Below are 14,787 nucleotides of genomic sequence, written 5' to 3'. Positions count from 1 at the left end.
TTGTAAGATCATAGATGACAATGATAATTTCAAATTGGGAAGCAAAAATACATCCCTTAAGAAAATAAATCAGTTTTTACTTTCCAAAATGAATGAAAAAGGTTTCTGCAGACACTCACAGTAGTTTGTGCAGAATTGCTTGTGGTAGATTGTCAGACAGGCAATCAGCATATTGTGAAACTGATGTCTGTGATTTAAATGATGTAGCTTGCTAGGGCAAATATTTCAAGTTTTGTCAATAATATATTTGTTCCTCTGACAAAATAATGAAGCATTGTGTTGAAAAGGGCATTTTATTGTGGCAACCTCAGAAATAAAAAAAACATAGGCATCCATTGCATAGTTGAAAGGCAAATCTGATTGATTATCTCCATGACAGCCCTGAAGCTCCACTAACAGTATTTGAAAACATAACCAAGTGTAATGCAGTCAAACATCTTGATTGTTGGCAGTGTGTCATTATATGCATGTCATGTTAAGAGATTATACTTATTCTTCAGTTATCAATTTGACTCATTTAAAAGCACAATATGGCAAAGCAAGAAAAAATCAAAAGGCAATTCAGTCAATCTAAATAATTCTTTCGTATTTTGATTTCAGGAAATAGAACTTTCGTAGTCATCGTCATCAACTTCCTCCAATCTTCCAGGAAATCCTAACAGGGTTAAAACTGGACAAAAACATCACAGAGATTACTTGAATGAGGACTATTGCATATTGATCAATCAGTTTATGAGCACTTGCTTGTGGAGTTTGGTATCAGAATTCTAAACCATTTCCTATCTTCAAATCCTGTACCTTGAGCAATGTGGAATTCATTATTTTCACTTATAACTCAATTGCAACAGTGAAAATGTTCTCTTACTTGGAAAAATGAACTTGAAAAGATTGTAGAAATTTTCAACATATTGATACTGCTCTTCTATTAAATTTATTTTTTGCTTGCACATGCTGAGAGTTTTATGATTTGATTCTAAATTACTGAAATACATTAAATGATAATAAGGACCATTTCATAGGCTTTCATAAGCTGGAGCTTATAAAAATGAACTGGGCATTTAGATCCAAAAAGAAAACAGCAAAAATATCCCTAACATAACATACAGCAGCTTATTTTTCATGTGATTGTCTTTATTGTCCCTTTTAAAAGATGATCACTGATACCCACATAAAACAACATACGAATGAAAAGGAAAATTGTATGACATTCTCTGCCAGTGGAATGTCTGATTCCAATCACTGCAGTGTCAAATAAAGTACGTAGAACACACCAGTAGATAAATTTTTTTAACCCTCTGTGGGTAGATAACTTCACTACACAATTCTCTACTTAGGGTTTGGTTTTATTCTATTTGAGATGCATTCATTGATAATGATGTTTCTGTTCTCGCCTGGTAGGAAAAGCACATAGAAGCCCATTACTGACAGGCTGTTTAGTCAATCTGTAAAGGATTCCATCTTGAAGCTGCTTTTCTTCAAATATACCAGAGGCATTTACCCAATTTGTCTCTTTGATGTAAAAGTATAAAATGCTTTTTTAAAAGCTTTAAGAAGCCAGTTTCATTTAGTTTTCTGGTTTGTTTGTTGGGGTTTCTTTTAATAGAGAAAGTGCAATATTAGGGTGGACAGAACAACTGAGAAGTCATGGCACAGGGGGAAGCAGGGAGGATGTGGCACATGTGTGCGAGAAGTGCAGTCATCACAGAATCCCGTAGTAGCTGAGGCTGGATGCAAGCTCTGGAGATCACCTAGTCTCATCCCCTGCTAATGTCCTACTCCTTTCACTATGTACACAAATACCATTTGGTAGCTTCTATATGCTCATAACTCATGTCAGAGTCTAATCAGCCATTTCAGAGAGCTAATGACAGAGCTCTTATAGAGAGTACTTCAGCGTAAAGTTTGGATCGACAGCATTTTGATGGATTCCATTTGATCATTGCAAAATACAGAGAACCAATCTGATTCACATCATCTGAACACTTTCCTTCAAAAGAATGCCAAACAGCCTCTGCTTTGGAAAAACTGTTCTAAAAAGTGTACAAAATATGTGCAGGAGATCCAAGGCTATCATGTAACTAAAAAGGATGTTCTGAGACTGATACATTGATGCTGTAGGCAGCTTTGTGGAAATGTCCTTAAGGTAAACTCAAATCTACATTGAAAAGCTCCATGAGTAAATTTAAGCATCTGAATAAAATTCTCCCACTTAGGAGTCCAACTCAGTATTCATCCTACCTTGGCATCTAGGATTTGACTATGCAAAGCTAAGTTAGTTTCCTTGGGCTCTTTTAGAGTCAACAGGAAGGAGATGTCCAAAGGACAATTTATCTGACCTGTCTTACATTGACATAGATTGCCTTATTGGGTATTTAAATTTTTCTATACACAATAAGAAGAGAAGACTAGACTAGAAGCTAGATTAGATTCTAGATGCTTATGAGAGGTTAGGTAAAATCTGCTCTAGGTTGTAACTACTGTGGTTGTTTAACACTCTAAGAAGCCTACTGCCCAAGGCAAGGTCCAAAAAAGAGATGTCTCTTGATATTCCCCAAAACCAGAAAAAAGTTATTAGCAGAAGAGTAGTATTACCAGAGACAAAAGCTGACTATATTGGCTGTTTTTTCTTTGTGGGAGCAAAGTAATCTGGAAAAATATATTAATCAATTAACCAGCTGACAGCAGATTTAAAGTCTTGTATATATGATTTTGTTTATTTTTATGTTGAACCTTGAGGAGACATCAAAGACATGAACACCAGTAATCTCATGGGAAGGCTGTCTGAAGCAGACCAAACCTTTACCCCTTTTTCAGTGTTCTCCTGAAGTTACATAAATATATTTGCTAGCAATGCAATGAATTCTGTTGACCATGTATAGAAGGGAACAGAATTCAGCTTATTACCTAATACATAATTGCCATATCTAACTGGAATAAAAAGCTAAGGAAAATTATTTTTGACACTTGCATATACAGATAAAATCCTTACAAAGAAATGGATTTACTAAGTAATAATCTGTCGTGTTCACAATTTTTTTCAAGACAGAAATGCTATTTGAAGCAACAAACATCTATGCTTCAGAGCACACTGGTGCGAGGACTCTCCTGTACCTACATCAATGCATATAAGGTTTTCTGAAAGGGTTTCCTCTACAATCTTGTATATTTCATAAAGCCTTCAATGATCTTAATAAAGATTTATCCATGGATTTTATAGTTAATTCTGAAGTGATGCAATCAGCATGCTAATACTTTTCTTTTTTTAAAGACCAAGTCATGATGTTGAGGTGTGAGGTACAAGAAAGAAAGGGAATGCCAGCCTCCCAGGCAAAGAGCTGTGCCATTTCTCACATTTACATGCAAAACCAGAAATGTACTTTGGACTGGTATTGCTCTGTTACATTCAACATCCACAACATGCTCAGTTGAGATTTTTCAAGAAATCTTTTATTTGGACAAGAAAGAAGAGTCTGAAGCAGTTCAAATGGCCAGCCTTTCAACCTTACAAGCACCGCTTCTCATTCTCTGGGTTCAGATCTTATCACAATCTAGAACAGATTAACAGAGGATGGAAAGAGACTACTTGGGTCACTGAATAATGTCCCAGGCAACCCAAGAACTGCCACAACAGATAGTTCATCCTAAAAGAGCCATAGAACTATTACATGAACACATCCCAGGTGCCTGTAGACCTGAAACACAAAGGACAAAAGCTGTACCTCTGATGTACCATAAGAAGAAAGCAAGAGTGATCATTTCCCAACATCTTTACAGTAGTAAGAATTAGAAATAAATTCACCAAAAGTTTCTAAGATGTTCCAAGACCTTCTCACACCAGAAGCAACAGCTGTGTATGGTGCCAGGCACTAAGCCCACCACCCTCTGCCCGACTCCCATAGCTAAGCAACAGAAGTCCTGTAATGGAAGGCTAAAACATTGCAAACACACAGAATCTCCTCTCTAACATGCATTTGGGTACCAGCCCTACTAAAAAACTGGATACAAAAGAACAGTTATTTCAAGTTTGAATTCTAACTTTAGGGTCATTCTTATCTTGTTTTGTGATCCCCATCCATGAACTTATCAACCTCCATCTTAAAAACATTTTGAGTTTCTTATAACAATGTACCATTGTTTTCTACCTTTTCCCAGGGAAATCTAGCCGTGGGGAATGCAACAGGAATCTAAAGCATTTTTTTCTATTAAAACAACATGAATTTGTGTGTTAACCCTTACATTATTCTGTTAAAATTAAACTTCTAAAATAATAGACTGGTCCTGTAGACCAAGCTGTACCTTCCAGCAATGGAAGCAGGACTGATGTATCTGTAATCAGCGTAATCTGTAATCCTTGCACAAAAAGGACAGCTGCTCCAGACAGTCTTCCATAAAAGACTAATATAATTAACATTGTAAATCCTAGATTAAATGCAAAACACATATATGCATAATTTTTTTTCAAAGCATATTAGGTCTGGTTCTCACCTGTGCTACTGAAAACCATGAGATGCTGTTGATGTTAGGGAAAATTTCCAGAAATTGTGAGGGATTAAAGAAGTATTCTTTCCTCTCCCATTTTTAAATTATTTACTTTTGAATAATGACAAAGGTACATGAAAACAGAAGTAGAAACTTTCTGCACTACGATTACTTCAGTGTCTTGTTAATGCTGTTGATGATGTCTCTACCATATAGGAGGATCAAACTGTTGAAAATGGAAAACACCGATATTATTGACCTGGAAGTAAAAAGGAAGATTATGCTGATGAGGCTTAGAATTAACAGGTAAACAAGATGGAATTTTATAACTAAAACATAGAAGGGTCTGTTCCAGGGAAAACACCTGATAAAGGACGGTGATATCCATACAGATACAAGTTTGCTCACTCTGGCCAGCATTAAGAACAATGTAAACTGGGCCTACAGCATACATGGGCTGTTGATGTCTCATACTAGAAGTCTGACATTAACTTAATCAATTTCAAATTGTCCTGGGTTCAGCAGTAGCAGTCATTTTTCTCCTTCTTAGGAGCTACTGCAGTGCTGTGTTTTGATCTTTTGGCCTGGGAACAGTGCTGATAACACCGATGTTTTTAGTTGCTGCTCAAATGTTTGGACTGGCCAAGGACTTTCTGAGCCTCATGCTCTGCCAGGGAGGAGGGGAGGCAGGGAGGAAGCAGAGACAAGACACCTGACTCAAACTAGCCAAAGAGGTATTCCATACCACAGCACGTCATGCCCAGGATGTAACTGGGAGTTACCCGGAAGGGCTGGGACTGCAGGGCTGGACGAGGTATCGGTCGGTGCTCGGCTGGAGGGAGCGGGGCGAGTTATCTGTTGGCTGGTGCTGAGGTGTTGTATTCCCTTCCCTTATTATTTCCTTTATCATTATTATTGGTGGTAGCAGCAGTGGTTTGTGTTATACCTTAGTTACTAAACTGTTCTTATCGCAACCTGTGGGAGTTGCATTCTTTTCGATTCTCCTCTCCGTCCCTCCAGGAGCAGGGGGAGGGCAAGAAGGGGGGGGAGTGAGTGAACGAGGTTTGTGGTTGGGTTTAAACCACGACACAAATACATCTTCACTTTTAAAAATACTCCAAAGAACTTTAAAGTCCATCTATAGAACTATACTACAAGTTATTCTAAAAGTATTTCGCTGATTAGAGTGAGTGAAAATATTTCCCATTAGAGTTTACTTTAAGTTCTTTTCCAAAAATAAATTTACCTATATCAAGACACTCCTCCACCCCTTTGGGAGCCAATATCAACACAAGACATCAGTATTTGAAAGAAAAAAAATAATTTCTTATGCAAATGAAAATCTCACTGTAAGACTTTAATTTCTGAACAGGCTACAAACCCAGTGTTCATGTGTGCTGTGCTGCATATTTTGAGTATGCATGTATATACATCTGAAGTATGTGAGGAGCAACTAACTTTGATACCCCCAGTGACTACAGTGTGACAGTGCAAGCTCCACACAGTCTAATTATCCTGCTAAGCCACAACCAGGTAGGTCTGGTGGATAATAGAAACTAAAGGTCACACAAGGCTTCAAATCTACAGTGGCTTTAATAACCTTTTACAAGCTGATCTGCAAGGTTGCAATGGCCAATGAACCATGTACTTCAGCTTCCTCCCTCTCAGCTCCCAACCTTCTTCCTCTATCCTAACCTTCACATACTCTTCAGGGTAAGGTAAACTTTTAACCCACATCACTTAACTGTATGCAGCGGAATGAAGAGAACTATCAGCCATGTGTGCTGTCTGTTAAATGCTTGGCCAGCAAAAAGGGCATATAGAAAATACTGATTTTGCTCACATTATGGTATGTAAGTTTCAGCTACTGCAAGGGGCACTGTTTCCCATTTAAAGGACATAAACCTTAGTGAAAACTTTATTATGTTTCCTTCTCTTATAGTTGGTGGGAACCAACTTATATTTGGTGGCAAGCCTAATGTTTTGAGGGATTCCAAAAATGGAGGCTATACCAACTGGGGAATCCATTTCCTTATTTTTCCATCTAAGTATAAGCCCTGTCTTCACAGCTGTAACCAAGGAAGGAAGCATTCTCTGCCAGGAATGATGATACTAATGTTTCTGGAAGAGGTGTATGTGGACAATCAGAATACAGTTATTTAAGAGGCGTGGGAATCACAAAGGCAATTTCAGTTCCACCGTTCCATTTTTTCTCTTTATATCTGGCAATGTTTTATAATGTTCTCAAAAAAATATGAAAACTACAAGGTTATTGATGTCTAGTGAAGAAAAAACAACTTAGAAGTACTGTGGGCAAAAGGATGAACAGTTTTGAAGATTAATCTTTGTCTTAATAACAGAAATAAAAAGGGGTTTCAGAAATTTTTCTCACAGGTCTTTTGTCTTTGCCCATAAAATTCACCATTTTGGTAGGCATCATGACAGGAATATTTCTTCCAGACAATTGACAGCTGGAGTGATGAAGTAGAAAGTATTGTGGCAACTCTGGAAAAAACCTGTATCCTGTCATCAGTAGCAGAGAAGAGAGGACATAAGAGACATAAGCATTGGCAAGGAGAGATAAACAAATAGTGACAAGGTCATACAAACCACGGAATGCAAACCAAATGATCTTTAATGCTGTGAAGGTACTTAAGGAAGAGATAATTAAATATAATTACAGCAAGGAGCAAGAGAGGTTATATGAGTAGCTATACTTTTTTTGAACTGCTTGAGATGCCTGCTGGACCTTGGGAAAGCAACCAATATACCAGGGAAAACCATTAGAGCTCAGGATAGACAGGGCGGGGCTATACAGAAGCTAAAAACTGAGCACCTGCATGAATGGGAATATGGATGTGATGGAAGTTTACTTAGGATCACAAAAGTTCTTTAGATGCTGCCAGAAAGTGATTACTACTTGTCTCATCCCTTACCTGATTTTCTTTTCTTTACTCAGCTACTCCTCAGTGTGCTAAATCAGCACTTTAGCACCAAAGCTTCTGAATAACCAAGAACTGCTGCTTTCCCACATAGTAACTCTATGTTGTAAGAGCTGGCAAACATCCAGATTAAAAAAGAAGACAGACTTACACTAAACATCTTGAAGAGCTGATGAAACCTCTGTACTGTACTCAGTATGGTAAACGAGCTTGATGACAATATGACTCTGAGGCAACAGAGAAAACAGTATGAATTGCACTATGACAAATACATGTGTATGCATGCACACACACACCCCGTACCCCACTCCCTTCACTTAGGGCAACTCTCCAGCTGATGAAGACTAAGTTTTCTGCATGCAAGGCACATCCATTTATTGGAAGAGCAGAAGTCAGGATGGTGAGTCTGTGTGAGGTCAGCAGGAACTTAATATAAAAGGTTGATTTTGAAGCACGGTTGTACCACCCTCTCACCCGCCATGAATAGTTTGTTTACCATTTCCAGAGAAATTTCTTCCCTGTACAACAGGACAAAGCAATTTCAAACTGGGTTCTGAAGGTCAGCTCCGTTCTGCATATCTCATGTGCTGTCACCAACAATAAATGTCATATTTTAGATAACTTTGTTGATAAAAGAACTAGAAAATGGTTTGAATCCCTCTCCTTCAGCATTATTTCTGCAGGGCTTATAGAGATTCATGAAATATATTTTGCCAATATATTCCAGACATAACTTTGAGTATAAGCACGTTTCAAATTCACTGAGTGAAATGCTGTGTATGATCATCTTTCTAAACAGAATGACACTTATAAAATAAATGTGAATTTTACAATCACTTTGTGTGTGTGCGTGGTGACTTAAAAGCACCATTTCCTTAAACAGCCATAGACCTTGATGTTTTCTGATGTGTGAACTAGACAAAAAGATGTAGCCAGGTACAATCTTTTGAAACTGTATCAGTGGAAGGCGAACCCCACATATCTGCAGCTGATTCTGCCTTTACTTTTCATTGGCTAATAAAAGTGTGACAAACTTGGCCAATTAGCCACAAGAATTAATAAACACAAAGGAAAGCAAGATGCTAGATCTGCTGAAGGCAGCTTTTAAAGTCCTTCCCTAGGAAATCAACTAGACCGTACCAAATACTAATACTTTTGAGCTTTAGCTTTTGGAGAAACATGAAAAGATGGGATTTGGTGGGGGGAGGGGGTGGGCGGTGGGTGGGGGTGGGTGGGTGGGAGAAAGAAAAACAAAAAAACCCAAAATCAAACCAACACCAAAAAAAAAAAAACAACCCAAAAACCCAAACCAGAACAGAAAGACCCAGGGATTTGTTCCTTCGCACCCAAGATGGGGCATTGTATATGATTTCTGACACCCTTATTGCCAGCTAAATGAGACCACTGGAGACATTGTGATGGGCTTTAAAGTACACAAGATATATGACACTAATGTATTTTGATAGATAATATATATTGTACAGATACATGATCATAATACATATCTTGAAACTTCCTTATCATTCAACCCACTTTCTGTTCTCTCTCTGAGTCTTGGGTCTGAAGGAAGACAAGTAAACTATGACATAACCTGGATTATATTAGAGTGGTGTTTTCATATCAATGAGGAGCTGTGACTGACACTTTAAAGAATGCACGATCTTTGGATCTATTATTGATCGTAATGTTCTCAATGTGACTTATGTCCCCTATTTTTTTTCTACCATTTACAAGTGAAGAAAGAAGCAGGGCTGTATTTTCAAATGTAAATCTCTTACCCATATTTTTGCTACTTCTAGGCAAAGTTACTGGGTACTTTCTTTCAGAAGAGCAATCCTGCAGTGAAGAGGAAGATAAAAGAAAATCAAAATCAAACAGAAGAGAAAGCAACTCTAAAATGGGGACAAAAGAAAACATTACATTCTGAATCACTGGTGTTTCATAGTTAAGGCTGACTTCTATTCTGTTTTTCAGGTCTCTGCTTCCTATTAAATGCTAGTTGCACCAACAGCTAAGTATGTGGCAGAATGATCCTCTCAGAGGGATTTCTTGTCATTTCTGGAGGCAATCTGAGATGCAAAGTAATGATGTTTGTAGGCACCGGTGGTTTGAAATCAGGCTATTGTGAGACCACCTCTCCTGCCAAAACTATATCCTTATGGCTGGACCAGACAAGAACAACTTTGTGTCCTTTGTTAAACATTTGGATGTTAATTTTTGCAAAGCTTGCCCAGTGCATAATTTCTTCCTCTTAAAGAAAAACCCCAACAAACCCAATACCTGGAGATTTCTCTGCATTACAGTATCTTGTCATCAATTTTGTTCTGCAGCACCCGAGTGACTCTTTTCTGGAGTATCCCAGTTACCACACAGACTGATTAAACTTTAGGTTCATTGTCCCTGCCCCTTTCCCTAACAAAACATATGGTAGCTGTAGGGTGGTGTTTCTCTGTGTGTGCAAAGCTCCACCTGCTTTGCTGAAGGTTTCCATATCTGTTTGCTGACAGTGGAAACTGAGATCTTAGATCCCATTCTTGATGCTGAAGGAGGTCCTGCAGCAACTGCAGACTTCTGCCTGGTTCTTATATGTTCCTAAATTTGGCTCTTCCACTTTGTCTCTTCTATTGCCATCACTTTTTTTGATTCCTTCTGTGAATAAGCATCTTCCTTCTTCTTGAATTCAAGAAAGTCGTGCTCCCTGACTTCAGCTCCAGCTCCCAGATCAAACAGAATGCAAGAGGAAAGCTTGCTGAGCCCCCGTTGCCTAGACATGGAGCAAGTTCATTTGTTCACTGATTCATATATACACATTAGTCACAGGAAGTAGCTGTGATGGGATGGAGCAAGTCTAAAGAAAATGCTCATGAGGGTTTTTTCCCCAAGGTCAGTCTTGAGTAGTTTTAGATAATTAAAATCAGAGCCCTGATTCCCAGTGTTTCCCCACCCAATTTTGATCCTTAGGTTGTCTGCTGTAACTCCCACATGAAACAGTTTCAAGAGTTTTCCTTTAGCAACAATAGCAAACACTGCATGTCTAGTCTCACTCTTCAAGAGACCTAAACTATTTTTGCCACAGCTATTAAAAATTTGGTTTAGCTGGCACCCAGGAAGCTAAGATACAATCCAGTGATGAATTTAGCATGGGTTATAAACAATGAAAAGCAACTGAGAACAGGGATTTATGATGGATGTTTCAGACAACAGATGCCAGATGGTTTTAATCGTTGAAAACATAAACACAGTCCGAAAGTGCATTCCTTCTTCAAAGAATTCAGAGTCAATGCTTCAGGTAGTGAGCTGACAAAATCTTTGCATGAATTTTCACAAATTAGGCAAAATAAACATCTAAAATGTGATAATATTCCCAGAGCTTTCTTTTGCTTTTAATAAGTCTAACACTATTAGAAATAATGTGATCTTGGTGATTAGGAAGAAACAAGGTTTTTCTGTGTTTATTCATTTCCAGTTAAAAAGTAAAAATAATACTGATTTTTAGAATTATTCATAATTTTTGTCAAGAAGAAGTTCACATGTATCAGCAGAGGCATCCTCAAAGGATGTTTTCATCCTTCTACTTTGTATAAAAGCCTGAACTTGACTGGGACAGGAGGTACATTCCACATCAGACTGTTTGCTAGAGTGAAAACAAGCTTTAGAATTTTGTAACTGAATAAGAGCTTCAGACAATCTAGTTGGACTCCAGTTATGGCTTAGGCCACTAGACTCTATCCACCAAACTGCTAATCTCAATCATTTACTTATTTATTGAGTTCCTCAAGCTGAGTTGACCAGATGCAGTCTGTTCGTGAAAAGACTTTAAAATGTATTTGAATAAACTGTCTGAACATAAAATTTTGTTACATTTAATTATGCCTTCCCAGTGTCAGGTTATGATGCTAGACTTCATAAATCATCTTAATAGCTTTTACTTACAGAGTATGTTAAAAGCCGTGAAGTTTTGTTCGAGGTACCGTACACCATATCTGGCAGATTAATCACTCTTTTGTCCTAGAAATCGACTTGCAAATTTGGAATAAATTTGACCCAGAATGCACCTTAAATTCTCAGAAGCCATCTGCTATATTTTCCCAGCACACTGCAAATTAAAATGAGAAGAGCACTTGTGTTTGCATTAGGAACACCAAATGTCAACAAGTACTGTCGACTGATGAATTTCAGAATTTAATTCTTTAAAGGACAGCAGGAAGCAGCTTTAATTTGCTTCTCCACAAACACCTGTTTTAAAGATCTATTCAAATATGTAATATTCTTTCAAGACCAAATCAAGATCACTTTAACTCTGCTGGAACAATTCTGATGGTTAATTACATCATTATCCAGATACAGCTTCACTGTAAGGCTCAGGTTTGCCAGTTTCCTTTGCTAAACATGCTTTTATTGCTGGGAAAGACTGGAGATCTAAAGGAGCTGTAAATCATAAAAGAATTTTTAGAGTTTTATTGCACAGATCACAAATGGGAAGAAACATGGTTAGCTAAGTAACAAACACAAATTTGGTAGATAAATCACTTCTAGTAAAACACATGGGTCTTTACTGAGAAACTTCAGCAAACTTATTTATCTGATAAAGAAAATGTATTTGATTTATATGGTCATACTGAGCTCAAACGCCAAACAGAAACATTCACTTTTTATGACAACTGATGTATCATCTTTTCTAATTATGATAGATTACTTTTAAACAGACTTTTACCCTAAATTACAAAAAAATGCATGTTACAGACACTACATAGCAATACATAAGACAGTAAATATATTCCCAGTTGGCAAAGAGTATTCTTTAACTGCAATGAAATGGGAAACTTACCAGGATGTTTGGTCTCCATGCAGTTTTCCAGAAGGTGACACCACATCCTCAAGAGTGCCATTTTGATATATGTTAGTGACAGCAGAGATAACATACTGCCTGTCCTCTTTGAGCACACTGCATCGTTGTGTCAGACTTTAAGTAGGTCATGTGAAAGAATGGCTGCTATTTTGAACAGCAGATCAGAGAAGAGAAACTTTATGACAGAACTCCTGAAATGGATATGAGAGCATGTATGTTCAGTTCAGCAGAGCTCATTTAGCATGGCCTCCCCCAGCCAGTACGAGAGATACCATCAGACAGTTCTATGAGTTCACACAGAGCTGAATGCTTTGAAGGGCGCAGTTTCTTCTACATAGCTCACACATGCTGACATTTTTTGTTTCAACATAGTTAAAATGAGTAATTACCTACTCATGTGTTTGTGTTGTCTTTGTGGAGTGCCTGACATTTGAAACATTGAACAGGTAAGCAAGCCCAAGCATCTTTTTTCTTGAGAATCACGTCACTATGATGCTTATTACTCTACTGAGATATCTTTACATTACTTACTGTATGTCAGCAAACGTAGCTAATGATACATCCCCTTCGCTTTGATTAATCAGAACTAGGAGCTTCTTAAATACATTGGGTAAAGGATGTCTCAGCACCTGAAACATGTACTTCTGTCAGTAATAATCATGAAGTTGTTCATTTTATACCAAACATTTCTTTTTCCTCAAGTACAAAAGCAAATTAATTGACAAAGTAGGAAATAATTTACACATCTTTTATAAAACTAATAACCTCCTATCAGAGGAAATCTGTGAGGATCCAAATCCAACAGCTGTATATGAACAACTCTAGCCATCAGCTTGCTAATCATCCCAGAAATAGTTGTTAGATGCATTAATGTCTCTTGCTGACTGCGATACAAAGTAATAATTTCTAAAACAGCAAATGACAAAAATATGCTTTCAGACACTTAAAGGCTAATAACAATTATGTTTAAAACATTTTATTGAAAATACAGACAAGCAGAGCTGTAAACAGATGTCTATGTATATGATATCCTAGACAGAGTGGAGCAGCACTATACCTTCTGCAGACTATGATTCTTGGCTTCACTAGACAGCTATTTCCACATGTACTGATAGGTGGGGAGGTGTAACTGGTGCTGCCCTGGATAAGACAGCACAGCCCTGCTGAATTTTTAATCACAGCAGAAAAATAAACATGCTACAACATGAACCCAATCGAGAACACTTAGCTTACCTCTTAAGATACATGAAGCACTAGAATTCTTTTCCTTCTACTGTGTGAAAAGAAGATGCAGAGGAAACTAGATTAGACCATATTCAGTCATGGGATAGTCTGAAGCACACACCTACCCCAAGTGAAAACACACCACTGAAATCCCTAAACTGAGGAGGGTCTGGAAAATGCAAGGATGCCTGATTTGAGATGGTCCCTGTTAAAATTCACTATCTTTCCCCCCTTTTTTAATGAAAAAGAAAGTATTTTTAAGGGAAGGACATTCCTATTCTGAGTTGTTCTGGCCTACTAAAATTTACTCATTAGAGAGGAAGGCTCCCTCTTTTTTTGTTTTTTTACTTCAAGACTATTTGAAAATTTTCCAGTACAAATGGTGATTTCTGTCAGGAAGCAGACTCAGCCAAGCTGTCAGTTTGTACTCCATCCTGGTTTGAAAGTTCAAACCTTGATGCAAGAGGTACAGTTATAAACCCCTGATCACGATTCTTGAGAATCCCTGCTGTACCTAATGTTTTTTGTCTAGATAACAGTCCGTTAGTTTTGATTGCCCACAATTCAAATCCCCTGTAACGAATAAAAAAAATCTTGCAATAAACTCAGCTTTAAAAAAGACAACTCAGCAGATTATTTAGATGGTGATGAGAGGACCTGTAACCGAGGTGACACCCAAAGCTGTGACCTGGAATGCCCCTGACCCCCTCTCCCAAAGAACACTGCCTGCTTCCCAGGTACGTGCGACAAGGTTCGCGAGCAATTCAGGAACCATTCACAGTTCCCTGATGCCTGCGGACACCTCACGGAAGTGGAAAAAAACCTCACCAAAGAGCAGCAAGAAGAAATAGCGTAGTTTTCTATATCAACTGTTAGCTTTACGCCTTTACTTCAGAGCCGGCCTCTTCCTTTCCAGGCACACTTAGAAACCCGGGCTCTAACCGGGCCTGTGCAGCCAGCTGCAGGCACGTATCGCGACCCACGCCCGTACCAAGGCCGGCGAGCTCCCGGCCCCACCGCGCCAGACCTGAGGCCGGCCTGAGGCGCGAGTTCCCCCCGCCCCGTCAGAGCTACAGCAGTGCTAGCTAGTTCCGCTCCCCCCAAGGCGGCTGGGCAAGGCTTCACCCCGGCTGACGGTAACACCAGCCATGCCGTCGCCAGCCCACCCCCGTCCACCACAAAACAAACGAGCGGAGCCCCGCTCCCGATCCCCCGGGAGAAAGCCCCGGAAACCCCCACCGCACCGCATCGCACCACCCCCTGAGGAGCTCGGCCCCCCAGGGCCCGTGACAG

At 38.8% G+C, this 14,787-nt stretch overlaps 1 long non-coding RNA gene across 6 annotated transcripts; it reads right to left on the bottom strand.

Moving 5' to 3' along the window:
* Positions 1-3,425: 3,425 nt before the first annotated feature.
* LOC136008022 (uncharacterized) lies at positions 3,426-14,714 on the bottom strand. 6 transcript variants are annotated; one of them, XR_010609950.1, is made up of 10 exons: positions 14,323-14,714; positions 13,504-13,543; positions 13,328-13,410; positions 12,802-12,899; positions 12,250-12,461; positions 11,355-11,517; positions 9,200-9,257; positions 7,573-7,648; positions 4,486-4,705; positions 3,426-3,692 (listed from the first exon to the last, which is right to left on the bottom strand). It is a non-coding gene; the product is annotated as an uncharacterized LOC136008022 (long non-coding RNA). The 6 variants fall into 6 exon arrangements; XR_010609951.1 differs by lacking the exon at positions 13,328-13,410 and adding an exon at positions 7,918-8,008; XR_010609953.1 differs by lacking the exon at positions 13,328-13,410 and having other exon boundaries at positions 4,486-4,738.
* Positions 14,715-14,787: the final 73 nt, after the last annotated feature.

This window comes from Lathamus discolor, chromosome 2 (assembly GCF_037157495.1).
Source record: "Lathamus discolor isolate bLatDis1 chromosome 2, bLatDis1.hap1, whole genome shotgun sequence".
In the NCBI taxonomy this organism is placed as follows: domain Eukaryota; kingdom Metazoa; phylum Chordata; class Aves; order Psittaciformes; family Psittacidae; genus Lathamus; species Lathamus discolor.
The sequence above is the reverse complement of the archived record's forward strand: the minus strand, read 5'-3'. Positions and strand labels throughout refer to the sequence as shown.